The sequence below is a fragment of the Parus major genome, chromosome 1 (assembly GCF_001522545.3).
Source record: "Parus major isolate Abel chromosome 1, Parus_major1.1, whole genome shotgun sequence".
NCBI classification, from domain to species: Eukaryota; Metazoa; Chordata; class Aves; order Passeriformes; family Paridae; genus Parus; species Parus major.
Window position 1 is genome coordinate 39,578,750 of NC_031768.1, and position 15,953 is coordinate 39,594,702.

The 15,953-nt window shown below is 38.4% G+C and overlaps 1 long non-coding RNA gene across 2 annotated transcripts in view; it reads right to left on the reverse strand.

The window, feature by feature from the left end:
- Positions 1-5,629: 5,629 nt before the first annotated feature.
- Positions 5,630-15,953, reverse strand: part of LOC117244347 — a 30,313-nt gene continuing 19,989 nt past the window's right edge. For both annotated transcript variants that reach the window (XR_004497258.1, XR_004497255.1), the window contains one exon: positions 5,630-9,661. This is a non-coding gene — a long non-coding RNA (uncharacterized LOC117244347). The remainder of the gene's footprint in view (positions 9,662-15,953) is intronic.

A 15,953-nucleotide genomic window follows, 5' to 3' on the forward strand; every position in this document is an offset into this window, starting at 1 on the left:
CTGCAATGCTAATCCAGCTTTCTTGGCACTCACAGCACCCTCGCAGGAGCAGGCTGCTCATCACCCAGTGCCCACATGGTGTGGCAGACACTGTTCATTCGCGCACTTCCTTACAGGAAGACTTGTATGGGTAGAGAATGGGGAACTCTCTTTTTTCTAGAACTTTTCTTACCATTGCTGCCATCGAGTTCCAAGTGACCACCTGCTTTCACCATCTCCTTTTTATACTTGATCAGGAACTTTATGGATTATTTTGATATTACCATCCAAACTTAGTGAGCTGTAAGAATTCTTCCCCTCCCCAAGTCTTCCCTTTTCCCTCCTTTTAATTTGCATTTATAGGTTTCTGGCACACAAAGGTGACAAATAGTAGCTGAATTATTTTTTTTTGTTGGAGATAGCAAGATGAGGAAACCTGAATTTGGTTTGTTCTTGTTTTTATCTTGTTTGCTTGGTTTGTACTGTTTGGTGTTTTTTGTTCATTGGTGTGTTTTAAAACTTTTGACAAACATGCCAAAATCTGGAACAAACGAAAAAGTTTAATAAGGGGCAGCATTGCAAACTTTTCAAAAGTGTGGTTTTCATAATTTATCGGAAAATTCAACCACTTATAAACAAGCAAACTAGGTTTATAGCTTCAGTGATGCATAGGCTATGTACATTTCTGAGTCAGAATGTCTCCTGAGAGCAGGGGAGATGCAGCTTCTGCCATGAACTATTGATTCAAGTGCTCACAGTGGTTTCTTTGTGCAAAACCTATACGAGACTAGAAAAAAACGAAAACAGACAAAAAAAAGGGAATAAAGGAGGCACAATCTTTCTTGTCTTACATGAAACAAATTGTTTTCCACACAGAAAAAAGATGAACATGAGAACATGATGTTCACCCAGCGGCAGAGGTGACTTGCCTGGAGTGAAGAGCCATGTACCTTTATGAGCAGTATATCTTCCCTGTCACTATCCTTCCTCCATACTGACAAATATGAAGTTTTTTACCAGTGTATGCTTCTGGACAAATCAAAGAGGTCTGAAACTGGATTTACCTCACCTAATGGAGAGAAAGCAATGTTTTCAAAAATCAGATTTCCTCTAGCCATGAAAAATGCCAAGGAAAACAAGTATTTTACTTTAGATGTGATGCAGAGATGAGAGTCCCCTCCCCACAGCCATCGCAGAGAGCCAGTTTGCAGGTGGATGTTGTCTTGCTGGATTAAGGATATCCACCTGATGGGTTAACTTTAAATGCAGAGATTAGGAATCATCTCAGTAAACTATCGTGCATGTCGTGAACAACTTTCCCCGGTTGAAAAGGGGAACAAGTTGACAACATGCTGTAAGTGCCCACCCACACTTCATGATCTCTGACTGCTTGAATAAGCACGTTCCTAGAAATAACTACAAATAGCACCTTCATCAAGAGAGGTTGATTGAGTTCCCCCAATAAAGAGGTGCCAACTCTTATGAATACTTCCCAAATCTTCACAGTGTATCTTTTCCTGAAAAAATTAGGCAGAACCAGAAGAGTCTTTGGCATTGTCTCTCTATCTTAAAACACAAAGTTAAATGTTACATCATTTAAGTGTTGTCTTCCCCCAAAAGAATTTTTAATAGACCCACACAAGAAAAAAAATAAACTTTACCTAAAAACCTGTTAGAGAAATACAAAGGCCTAGAAGGAATCCTACCCTGTTGGAGCAGCAGCTGTTACAAGCCTTGAGGCTTCATGAAGAATTTGAGAAGTACCTTAATTCACATAGCACTGAGTGTCCTCATCCATTTACTCTCTATCAATAGGACACTTATGTATAATTTATTTTGTTTTGCAGAATCTTATTTTCTTTGCGTTAATCAATTATTCGTGTTCCCATATTTAAAAACTCACACAGCAAATATTATAAAGGTTAACTTACTATTGCCTTACATAGGCAAGGACTTCTAGACAAAATCACACTAGCACTTTTGGAATGTTTTTCTTGTGTCCCTGCATTGGTGACATGCCATCAGGCAGGTTATGAGGTTCCTGTGTTCAGACCAGTCCTATACTACTGATGTTAATGAAGTCTGCCTCTGAATCTGCTCCTAGATGACTTCACTACCAGCAAAGCTGATTTCTATTCCTTAAACAAGAAACATTAAGATCTACAGTTGGAAATCCTCCCTGCTGAAATCTCATCCTACTCTTTCCCACTCTGTTTCTCAGCTCTCAGCCAGTGTGTACAGACAAGGACTGTGCCTTGCACCCAGCAGTTACTATGTATGAAATACAAAGAGCAGAAAGCATATCCAATCCAGCTGAAGACTCTGGATGAAGACTTTTATCCCACCTTATAGTGGGCAAACTATTTTTTCAATGGATTATAATGTGGCCAAGTTTAGACCTATGTACCAGTGCTGTGGGGTTTTGCGCCATTTCCCAGTGGTTCAAACCAGAATGGTGCCAGGTTTTGACAGAGTGTTTTCAAGAATTCAGTACATGCAGAATGGTGCATCTTCCATTCTTTTATCCTTAGAAACTGAACCATTAAAAAATAGAGAACAAACAACCATCCCCAAATCTGGGACAGAGAGATCATCCTGAAAAAACTGGAGCTCTACTAATTAGTTTGGAAAGCAGCAAAAAAAAAAGATCACCTTGTCTTATATGGGAAAGTGCCTGGCAACCTCTATTCAGTTTGATTATTCCATCTCCAAGAACAAAGGGTGAATAGCAAAAAGAAGCCTATGTAATAACCAAAAGAGCTGTGATCTAGAGTACACTCTTGGCTGTAGGATGAAAGCATGTTTTGTTTTCCTAAGCTGTGTTGTACAACTAGAAAGCTAAGGTGCCATGTCTCAAGTATTTGGGGATGATGTTACAAGTAAATATCTTTTGGTTATTAAGCTGCTCAAGGATTCTAAAGCAAGAAAAAATTCAGAATCTTTCCATACAACATCTCAAGAAGCAGTTTTATACTTATTTCAATGGAATGTCTTGTAGAAGGCTACATTTCAGATCCAGTTCTCTGATCTACCTAATAAGCACTTTTGCACAAGAACGCTCTAAATACTTGTATTTCTACCATTCAAAATAACACTCAGTCTACCTACATATTTTTCTTCAGCAGTCTTTCAGGTTTATAAATTCACCTCTTCAACCTAGATCCACCCCCATTCTCCTCCACTTCTGCCAGCCAACCACCTCACTGTTCCATTCTTCAGTGAGACTCCTACGTGGCTGTCTGGCCTTGCAAACACTCCAAAAACAGCCAGGTCTGTTATCCAGTTGTCTACGTAAGTGGTCACTGCACCGTGAAGAACTTGAAATAAATTCTCTGCGCCCCATAGACTATTTCATATTCCAGTCAGACCACAAAGTGTGTGCTTGAAAGTACATGGAAAAAACGTTCCAGCAGAGTGGAATGAAGATGTGCCGTTAGCAGTTCCAGTATCGCACAGTGCCTGGCTCACATCAACGCGGCTTTTTCTTCCACCCACTTGCAATCCAGCCTGCAAATGCAACCCACAGCCCGGAGAAAAGAAGGCTCTGGGGAGCCTTCTGGCAGTCTTCCAGTACCTAAAAGGGGCTTGCAAGAGAGCTGTAGAGGGACCTTGACAAGAGCCTGTAGTGACAGGACAAGAGGGAGTGGCTTCCAACTGGAAGATTCTAAGGAAGAAATTTTTTCACTGTGAGGGTGGTGAGGCACTGGAACAGGCTGCACAGAGAGCCTCTGGATGCCCCATTCCTGGAACTGTTCTAGGACAGGCTCTGAGCAATCTAATGGAATTAGTGGAAGGCACCCCTGCCCATGGCATGGGGATTAGAGTTAGATGAACTTAAAACATCCCTTTCTATCTGAATCACTCTAGAAGCCTATGACTCTTAAGTCAGTACTTTTTACTTCCAACATGAGAAGAAAAACATGTTGTGTTGACCACCAGATAAATGAAGTCCTGAACAACTGGAGTCAAAATCCAGATGTATTAACTGATCTCCCTATGAAGAAAAGAAACCTGCAGTTCCAAATGTTTGACTGCAATTAGCAAAAAAAAAACCACAAGAAAAGTTCTTTCTGCAGGTTTTATGGCAAAACAGGAATTATGTTTAAGGCAACTGAGTAGGACACTAGCACATTCAAACAGTCATTGGAAGCTGTAAATTTCTTTCGTAAATGAAAATGACCAAGATGGTGCCTGCCAGAGGAACAGATGACTACACTGCTATGGGCCAGACAGAGCAATAAACACAGTTTCCAGCAATTTCAGAATCAGACTTCCTGCGCTCAGAAAAATAGATGTTGTTTGATGGAGAATAAAGCACAAGGTAAACAGCAAGGACACAATACTAATGGAGGTAACTTGGGGTAGAAGATGTAGTCCAGTGATTCCCTGGTCAAGCAACAGAAATACTGACCAAAGGTTGATGATCCAGTTAGACAGATACTAAGATATTATGTCCAACTAAAATATTTTACAGAGCAAAAAACTTCCTGCAGTAGCTAGAAAGAAAAAAAAAAAAAAAAAGAGGGGGGGAAGGGTGCAGAAAGACAGAGAAAGCATTTGCTAGGAGTGAAAAATTCAAAGTTTTCTAGCTGTTCAGTTATTTGAAAAGAGCATGTCACAAATTGGCATTTTTTTAACTGTTCAGAACAGCCCAATGAATTCCTGTTGTCTCTCTATAGGTATCTTCTTGGGCAAAACAAAAGGATATTACTAAGCTAATGGGACTGGAAGAACCCACCAGCAAAAGTTCCCTTGGAACTGATTTACAGAATGAATGGGCAAATCAAAAACATGCAATTAGCAGCATGTGTCAGCCTTCTATATGATCCATAGAACTAAAAGCTTTTAAGATGTGCCAGCCTCAGGCTTCTTGCTCCTTAAGGCATGCATGCCATGAAAACAAGAGACTACCAAGCACCCATCATTACTGAAAATAGGGTATTTTAGTGATACTGGCATGACTAAAATGTAACTGCTGATCAGTGCCAATTAGCTAGAATAATCCTGTTAGCATTAGCTCAACTGTTCATTTATAAATCTCTGCAACACTAATTGTATTTGAAGCTCTTTTAACACTAACTCCTTTTGTGTGGTGCTGAAAGCCTTCAAAACACTCATCAATTGAACAGCTGATATAACAAACAATCCTTCTTTAACCCTTTGCAGTCTCAGTGCTATAAGAGTAGTTCTGCGAATTAACTACATCATATATTGAACAAGTTTTTATTTGGTCATTTTATTTTTTATATATGGAATATTTTATTATATATGTACAATAAGCACTATTCTCTTGCCATAGCAAGAGCTGTATCTTACCAAATACTGAGTATTACTGATTGTTGTCAGTGTGTATCCCACTAAGAAAAGTGAACAGAAAAACTCCCTCCATCGCTATTGTTCTTTATCAAGATTGTAATTTAGATCACAACATCCATGCATCCATGCATTCATCCATCCATTCATCCAAAATAAATTATATTATTTTTATTTATTGTTATTTAATTTGTACCAGAAGAGAATTTTGGTAGAAAATACTTAGCTGAACCGAATATAGTTGATAGTGTTGTTTCAAATTACTGGGCACCCTCATCAGCTCTGGATGAAGGTTTTGATCAAATCAAAAGGGAAAATACAGAAAATGCAAGAAAGATTTCATTAAATAAATTTATTTGTTAAAATAATTTAACTCCAAATACAACTGCTGAGTTTGCATTGAGTTCTATGTACAATTCTTGTTTTATTTGAAACATCAAGGTTTAAACAACTGACATTGTTACAAAACAAACTGTTGCCCCATTTTAAATTGCCAGTTGTATTAGAGCTCAACAATTAACTGTGAAATACATTAATTCACCCCTAGGAAACTCCAAATCAACAGCGTTAAGTCTGACTCCAGAACCCACTTCAGTCTTTCTTCAAACCCTGATCAAGAATTAACAGATGCACAACAATGCAGATAAAAGCCTCCTGCAGTTGTCAAACATTTGCATTTGTTGCGGAGTTTCACAATTAAAGCCTAACCAGTGCTTTGATGGCACACTGGTAAAAAAAAAAAAAAAAAAAATTAAAAACAAACATGCACAAAACCCCCCAACCAAATGGCTGACATCTTTAGGCAACATTCTATACAGGAAAGCAAATACCAGTAGTTTTCCCACAGAAAAGTAATGGCAACTGTAGCACTGGGGTTAGGGAGAGGCTAGAATCAGAACAGAAAATGTCACCAAATTTCTTTTTTTGATGCTCTGAAGGGGTGGGCAGGGGGATGGGCACAACAGAAAAATCCCAAACAAAATCCAATGCAAGTCATATTTAATACTCTTGATCTGATTCTGGTTGGTTTGCTTTGATTTGTTTTTGTGTGTATTTTTAAGGGAAAGAGGAAACAGTTGCTCTCACTATCATAGCTTAAAAGAATAAAAGTTGCAACTTTTTTCTTAAAAAAAACAACAAAACTGGAGAAATGCTGTCTTTGTAGAAAAGTACAAGGCTCTACAAGAACAGCCAAAGGAAAAGTGGGTCTTTGGAACAAATCATAATATTTTAAGGCATGTTATAAGAAACTTTCAAATACTATAATTGGTAATCCTATCAGGGTACAAATGAAACAGTGACCCAAGACCAGTGATTCCTGCAGGGTGGCCATGCAGCCGCCATGTGGCTCACCCACCTCCCTTTCTGCTACCCCTATAACTTGAAAAATCTGTCGAGTGCAACTGTCATTGATTCAAGCTCCACTATCTTCACATTAGTGGAAATACAAATAGTGCATAACTACTTCCTCAGAACTATACAATGAAAAACGACACTTACACTTTGCCCCCTCACCCAAGTTGCATGGTAGCTTCCATATGGCCTATGCTCTTGAAAATGTGAATGTAATGAAGAAACAAAAGTGGGAGATATTTTAATATTTTCTGTTAAAAATTTAATGTGCAATTTTTCCTATATTTAAAGCCCATCTGCTTTATATTATGAACTTCATATTAGGCTGTTCATACTCTAGTTCATGCCATTTTCTTGGTTGATGAACAATCTGTGAGGTAAGATTTTTAACATCTCTGTAAATAACCTCGCATAACATGCACTTCCAACTCAGTTTAAAACTTGGCTTTGGTTTGTTTTTTGTAGTTTTCCTTTTTTGAGTGCTTGCGCAGTGGATTGCACACTGACAAGCTGTTTTACGGATGGATTGTGCTGCTTGATTAACCGTTTCCCAATCTAGATATGTGAAACCCTGAAATATTGTTAATCCAACATCTCACATCTTGTTTAAGCATGGCAGCTGACACAATGGGCAGGCAGGGGGTGGTAAGAGAACATTCATACCATCTAGTTTAGGCATGTGAGTCGTGTGACTTGGAGGACTAAAGTTAAACGCCTAAGTTTGCTATACAGTCAATGGAAAGAGGTAGGTGCCTCTAGGAGGGCGATTCAGAGCACCCAAAATGGGCATTCAGATGCCAGAAATAAACGGTGTGCCTATCTCCCTAAGAGAACAAAGTACAGTAACAAAAGCTCTGCAAAGTAGATGGGAAATGGGCTACATTTACTTTCTAGTAAGGCTTAATGTTCTGTGACATCTAATGCCCTTCGTCACACTGGTTGTGGAAAGGTCTTGAAAGATTAAGGGCAGAGTTGGCCAGTTCTCTTCTGTGAATATGATTTTATTTAGTTATCATCCAGTGACCTATAATTCAAAATGTTAAGGATATTTATGTTATGGAAATCTGCAAAGTGTTTTCTACTCCAGTGTCCTTTGTGGCAGATGAGAGCGCTTTTAGGAAGTTCTGCAGATGGAGGCAAAACTCTCGAACCTAACTCCAATTACAGCATTTCTAAGGGCCATATACACACACACATACACACTCAACACACACACACACACAGCCCAGCACCCCTATTTTCACTCATTTAAACACAAGGAACTACACTGTTACTGCACAAGATTTAAAAACTAATAAACGCATGGTGTTATTTAGACCACAGGCTCAGTGACTGTATTTTTATGGCCAATTTTACCTATAAAAGATCCAGCTCAAGACAATCTCTCCAGCATTTAAAATCTAAACATTGCGATTGAAAACTTTTCTATACTTTGATTGTAAGACTTTGAAATAGGTATTTCTGTGCCATTAGTCATGCAAATGATAAATACTTCACTGCTATGAAACTAGCAAGTCAGAGCTCGAGCATCCTTTCCAAATAAAATATTTGCTCCCACCATTAAACACTCCAATAATTGGGGCAACCTTTGAGTAGTGTGTCAGGCAATTAAAGAGCCATGTCCACACTCACCTAAGGAATTACAACCGTAACTATTTCACCTCTGAACCAAATGATTTCACATGGTTATTCAATTTAAGTTTTCAACATTAAAGCTATCAAATAGCAAACTGGATTTTCAAAGGTTAGTTTGGGATCACACCAGAGAATGTAGCCCTTAAAGGCAAGAAGAACTGTTGTCTTTAACAAACTTAAAAATGCAGGATGTTCATACTGTCCCACGAGGTTTCTGCAGAAGGGAACATATGGATGAAACATGGCTTAATTTTCCTTACAAGATGGTACTAGTTAATCTATTAAAGTGTTCCTTGTTAGTAAGGCTCAGCAATTTTTTTTTTCATCACAGTTGCTTCCTCCTGGTTCAGTAAAGTGAAAATAAAGATGCTTCCTGCTTTGTAAACAGAGGGTTTGTTTGGCTTTCTGTAGACCAAAACCTGAAGCGATCCTCCATTTTTGAGCAGCAAAATGAAAGATTTAAAACATTCCAATGCCAGACTGTTCACCCGTCACTTGTTTCCAGATCTTGCCTCTCATTTCACACACTGATTCAATGTTTTGTATTTCAAGATGTGGGATAAAGTGTAGAAATAATAGCATTGATTTTGAAAAGAATCCAAACTATATGGGTCTCTGGTAGCCTTTTCCTCCAACACTGTCAGAAGTTCTGGTGAAATCAACATAACTGACTGAACAAACTCAGCCGCATGTGATAGTGCCCATTCTGAAGCGTGGCAATCAGACACCAAAAGACTTGGCTCTCCTTTTCGTGGTTATGCTTGTCATGAAAGGTCTTCAGAGATATCCTCTCCACTGCTTTCATCTCCCGTTTCCAAAAGGATTCTGTCCTCTTCAGAAATAGTTGCTGTTGTTGCTGTCTGACGTGACAACACACGTACGTTCGACTGGAACGACCCTGTAGATCAACTGACTGTGCCATAAAATTGCAGGTGCTCAAAGGGAAAAAACGGGTGAGATGTGGTCATTTAACCCAATTATATTCAGAGTCAGTGATTGACTTTCAATGCTCAGCTCTGAGTTAATGTTGCTACTTCACTACAGATGTATTTCAAGTGACCCACAAACCAGGAAGTGAAGTAGACAGTTTTACCACCTTACAAAATTTCTGCAAATTAAGTCCAGGTTAGGTCATTTTTAATGCTATTGTATATTACATGCAGAACAGCATGGATCATCTTTGTCTGGCTGTGCTGCATAGTTCATTTGTCTAACAATTTCCGCAAAGAGCTCATCCACCATTGTTTTACTTTTAGCAGAGGTCTCCATAAAGGGGCAGCCCCATTCTTCAGCTAAGGCTCTGCCTTCACTCAATGATACTTCTCTCTCACTTTCCAGGTCCACTTTATTACCAACCAGAATTACTGGCACCTTCTCATACCTACAGTTTAAAAACAAAAACAACAACAATAATTATATTTTAAAAAATGGAAACATTCTTAGAGTTAAAAAAAAAAGAAAAAAAAATCTATTTGCAAACAATACAGACCAACAGGAAAGAGACATTTGAATGATCTTAAAATTTTACATTTGAAAAAAATGTGTATTTCACATCCTAGCAATTTGTTGTACATCTTGTTCCCCTCAGAGTTTTCAGAATTCTACAAAAATCTTCCTCCTCTGAATTTTCCTTCCCTCTAGGATATATGCCAGGAATACTTTCAGACTACAAAAATGAGGAATATAATACTATTTTCTCTGTTTGCTATCTCCATGTGTAAGAACCCTCCCTTCAACATTACATCCTCCTTCTCCCTGAACAGGTATTTTGTGTCTCCTGCTTGGGGTAATGGTGCAACACTCTCCCTTTCAAGAGTACATTTATCTTTGGTCAATACACACAGAACTCTCTGAATAGCAACAAATGAGACAAAACCAAAGGGCCAGATAATTAATTCCAAATTTCAGGACACGTAGTCCGCTTCAAGTACTGCATACACACAGAAGAACTGTTACATAAAAACACATATTAGATAATACAGAATGCATATGTCTCCCTTGCAGTATTCACATCGTTAGGCCAGTTAAACAAGTTGAAGAGACAAATAAAAAATCACAGTTAAGTTCCAGGCAATACTACCACAGTTCTCTTCAAAATCAACTTGGACAGCACAACAGATCATATAGCTGTGAAGGAATTTGTTACTTTGCCCCTCCTTGTGAAGGGATCCTTGCCAAATTTTTTACAAAATGGAAATGCCTGTCGTTTTTTTTTTCCCATCCTCACATTCATAAACCTTTCTTCAGATATCAAACTAAGTGTTTCATCAGGTTTTAAATTTACATATTTGCCATAGAAAAGAAAAGAGAGAAGAAAACACTGGGCCTATTTCCAAAATACTCTTACACAGGTTTTTTTTTCACAAAAGCAACTAGGACTGAGAAAAAAAAAACAGTTCTGACTTTTTAGCACTTAAAACAGACCTAAGAGGAGCAAGATGGTACCTTCTTAACTTAAGCCTTATTTTCTCCTTTATATTATCTTAGTAGTATTGCTTTGAGTCAAATCACTGGAGTAAGACTGAATTGTGGACAAAAGATGCAGCTGACACCTGCAGCAGTTGAAGATGACACCCTCCCTAAGCCACCTATTACACCTTCTTCATCCCTCCCACCCTTCCCCTCTGCCTGCCAGGCAAGGCAGCAGAGCAGTGCTGGTGCATCTGCCTCATCTGGTTGAGGGAAACAGCCTGTTTCCCTGTCTGTAACCACTCTGCACTAGAACAGGTAACCTGTGTGTTCCTGCTGCCTCTGCTGCAGGGACAGTGGGCTCCCCCACAGTCCGAAAGGATAAAAGGCCAATAATGTCTCACAAACACATCAGCCAATCTTACATCACCAGACTAGTATAAAAAATTTGTCCAAATATGTCATAAGATGTAGCTGAAATGCTAAACTTTGTTATACCTCTCTGTTTACTAAGGGAATGTCATTTAATCCACAGTCCAAGGCTGTCATCAATAATTGTAGAGAATTCCCCTCACTTTTACCATTTATCCTGCCTTCATTTACCATCTGAAGAGACATAATCCATGTCTTACTCCGTGGATATACACTGTTTAGCACAATGATATCTTTGGAACCCTTGCAAGAGCTAAGCTGCCATTAATTAAGTACCAAAATACACACAAGCATCTTGAAATCTGTCCTCCTGCATTTAAACACAGGATAGCATAGTCTTTAATTACATAAGATGGATGGCATTCAACAGATAAGAAAAAATATTGAATTGCTGTCTTATCTTTATTGTTCAGATGCACGTGTCCTATTGTATTTGCTATACAGCATTAAAAAAATCCTTCCATGGAAACGGAATCAGGTACCCCTTCACTGCACTTCTTGATTTCTGAGGGCCACAAACTTCCTCTCACTCTCCACTGGCTTGCCCTCTGGTAAAACTGAGTGCTTGAGAAGGGCCCAGTGAAGAAATAGATGAGCCAGAATTACAGGATCACCTCTCTGAGTTTTGTGAGATCACTTCAATTTGTTGAGAAACATATAAGAAAATGCATACACACTTGTTAAAGGCTTATAGTCAGTTCCACTGAAAAGTTCAAGTGCTTAAAAGGTTTAGGAACCCTAGAAAATCTGGGCAACTAAATAACTGACAGTCTGTATGCTATGAGTACTCAGCACCTGGGAAATGGAGCAGTGGAAACCCTGATGGTTTGTACTGAAGAACAGAAAGAACTGATGAGCTGACAGAAAAGATGTGAAAAGCCTAATTTAATTTATTTGCACAGGACCATGTAAGAGCTATTAGGTGGAACAGATAGAAGCAATTTTCTGTATTGCTTTTCCTGTTGCATTTATCCGATTCACTACCTACCATCACCACCTAAAATGAGATCCTACAGTCAATAGCCTTATTCACCTTATAACTCAGATTCACCCAATAACCGATAACTTTACAATACTGAAATGTGTTAGAAAATGTTTCTGCAAAGCTCTCATTATGTCTTCTTACCAGAAATAAAGTTGCTCCTGTGGAATACATCCCTGTACTACCTAGATTTTCAGTAGTTAACTTTACAGAAAAAATACATTTTGTATATATATATATATACATATTCTGTGTGACATATATTTTAGATTTTTATACATACTTATGCCTGTCTATAATAAATACACACAATTCATATCTTTCTACATAGAAAAGTTAGTGTCTACTACCTAGAATACAGCAAATAATGGAAAAACAGTCCATGGATACTGAGCAGAAGACTGGCTCTAGTGTGAGCTGGACTTACGAGCTCCAGCTCAGTATCAGTCCTGCCAGACTCAAGCCTTAGCTTGAGGGAGTTAGACCAGACTTCTGTGTATCATATTCCCCAAGTACCATGAGGATGATGAACTGTTTGTCTTCATTCAGAGTCCTAAGGGTCTCTGCACTTTCCAGTTTTTCAGTTCTGGTAACACTGTGGAAAATCTAGCTCTTGACTAAATCAATCTCTACAAGCTCTGCAAGTTCAAGCTAGCTCTGCACCCTTTACCTCTCAACACTGCCAGAATTTCCTGTCTCACTTAGTATCCCAGGCAATTTTTTTCTGATGAGTATAGGGGAGATCCCTGGCTCAATCCCTGATTGATCTCACTGGAGGCAACTTCTGTCTGCATCTGGAGACTCCACTTGATACTCAGAGCCATGACCACTCAGATGGTGTATGTTAGCACAGGCCCACCAAGGGAAAGGCAGTTACTCAGAAGTGGGGGAATTATATGATTCTAATAAAATTTGAAGGGAAGAGGAACATCTCTTCCTCACAGGCTTTTCACCCTGTTGAATTTCAGTGGCCCAAGAGAAAAAATAGGTTCCTAACAAAGGAAAAGACAAATAAACAAAAAGAGATCCACCTTGCAATGTCCAAGCAGCAATGCAGAACCCTTACGTACAACCACAAAAATCAAATTCACTTAGGAATTCACAAATCCTTCCTCTAGTAGGATCTATCTTACTCACAAATACTTTTAGCAGAGCAAAAGAGGCTAAAACCCCATCACCTGTACTGAAGCTCTGAATCCAGGCTGCTGTTCCCATCACAGGATCTGAGAGAGAGCAGCTCAGCCCACAGTGGGAGCTGGGCAGAAGTTTTGCCTTTTGCTGCAGCCCATCTGCCCCTGCCTGTCCCCTTAGCAATGGAAAAGTGGCACAGTTCTGCTCATTTCTGGAGCAGGAAAATCCAATTTTCTCAGTATGGCTGAAAAGCTTTGAGCAGCACTGATCATTCCTAATGAAAAGCACGAGGGCCACCTGAAAATAAGAATTGCTGCCACTTTTGTCAGTATCAAAGCAGCACAGTATGTATTATAGGGCAAATATAGCAGACCCTGTAAGAAACACTCTCAAATGTAGCAAGGGAAGGCTTGACTTTTTAAGACCTCTTCAGGAACAAATTTTTGCAAGACCAATTACACTTGTTTGCAGAACATGATTAAAGAACAAGGCACTTCACCCTGTTTTAATGATCTCACTATCTTTAGCTCCACTATGACAGATACTGAGCAGCAGCAACTCTTGAAGAGATAACAGGATTGCAGTCATTTATAGCCCTATGAAAGACACCGGTGCAGAGTCAAATGCCATCATATCTAGGGTTTCCACTACTGCCAAGGTACAGTCGTTGCGCCATAAAAGACATTCAGAAGGTATTTCCCAGTTCTAGATAAATTCGGTACTAAAACCCAGCCTGTTACCCATCTTTAATGAACACCTGGGACCAATAGCTCACAATAAATCTCCATTTTCATGAGGATGGACACCACAGCCACATGAAATCAATAAATACACAAACTTCAAATGTTTTATGTGGCTCAGTTACACACTATTGACCACACAACCTTATATGTCACACAGCAATAAATATTTCTGTATTTTATCTTACCTCACAAGACACACACATCATCCACATTTCTGTTTAGATTACTACGTACACTTTGAGTAACAGCTTAAACATTTAGAAAGCTTCAAGGTGAATGGTATGAGAATGATCTTCAGAGACTTTTTCCTCACAGCTTTTCTACCTCCGATCATACCAAAAAAACATAGGCAGTACCTGACTTCTTTTACAAGGTACTTCTCAGATTTCTGGTTAGAATTGTCATTGGATAAAGATAAAACAATGTGCAGTGAAAATACAATAAAAATGAAGATTGAAACAGCAAGAATCAAAAAAAACCACACCAAAAAAACCCAAACAAGGCTAATAAACTGATCTGATTCCCTTAGACAGTGATAGAGATTGCCCAGTACCCCTACGCTCTGTGTGTATGTGTGTGTGTGAGTTGTACTTGTCAGGAGACAAAAAGGTACAAACAGGTTCCTGTTTTCCAGTTTCACATTCTGGAAGTGGTGTCTCTTTTCTAGGATTTTTTTTCTGTGCTTCGTATCAGACCCAAATATTTTCAACCAAATCATTTTGTGGAAGAAAAACAAACCAAGAGAACACCATATATTCCTGAAAACTATTTTTTGTAACAAGTGTAAGGCTTGTTCAAGTTTTTGGAAAGATGCACAATTACAGTTTTATATAATAAAAACTGTGACCACTGAAGTACAAAAGATATCTATAAAGAATAACTGTAACTAATAATCAAAAGGAGTCTCCAGTACTAAATCACCTTTATTACCTTCTACAAACAGAGCATCTTTCTCACTTTTTTTAAAATGCATTTCTGGCAGTTTTGATAGTATTTCAAAAAGGAAATTAATTTAAGGGATAAAGATATTACTGTTGAAAATTATGGAAATAATAGCAAAAAGTCAGTAAAAAATAATTATTCTTCATTTTAGACTTACAAAAAATTTGTGGTATGAATCCTGCCAAAATACACAGCAAAATAATTATGGGTAATATGAAATAAAGTATCAGAAATGACAGTTAAATCTATTAGGTTATTTACAAATTCACACTAAATATAACTAAACATCCTTTTGTAATGTAGCTTGCAAACTTTGCCTGCCTTCAGTAAAATCTGTCTTAACTTGAACAAGCAGTTTGCTTATCTAGAGGAAGAACATATTCCAAGTGTAACTATAAAGATTTTTTCTAATCCTTTTATTTTAATTATTTGGATATTTAATGCAGAATCCTTGATAGTTAAAACTCATGCCAGCTATGGAGGATAAGAAAAGGCACAGTGTTCACTAGCCTGATTCTGAACCTCTCAAACACCAGGATGAGAGGAAGCGATACGACAGAATTTTCAAGGAGAAAACCATCTTAACCATTTATTGAAGCTATCAATTCTTCAACCAAAGCAGCAGGAAATATATATATACACACACACATATATATATGTACACACACACACATATATAAAATATATATACACATACTTCTGAAGCTATTACTACCTTAAGACACTCAGACAGAGGAGACATCTCACTTTTTCCAAACCCTTACTCTTTGTATTTTGGTAGCTTCAAAAATTGCAACTATTAGGGAGTCATTGGGCAGAATTATGTTTCCATGGACTCCTGCAAATAGACACCAATGAAGAGGTGTCAATACCTGTATACATGTATAAATGTGTCAGAGAGATACTCAAACCTAAACTAAGGTAGGTTTCTGCAAAGTTTGAGCATTTTCTCTCTAATGGAAATTATTACAGCTTCTCAGGCAAAACCACACAGAACAGCTGTAAAACTCCCACGATTCTGGTGCAAGCAAGTC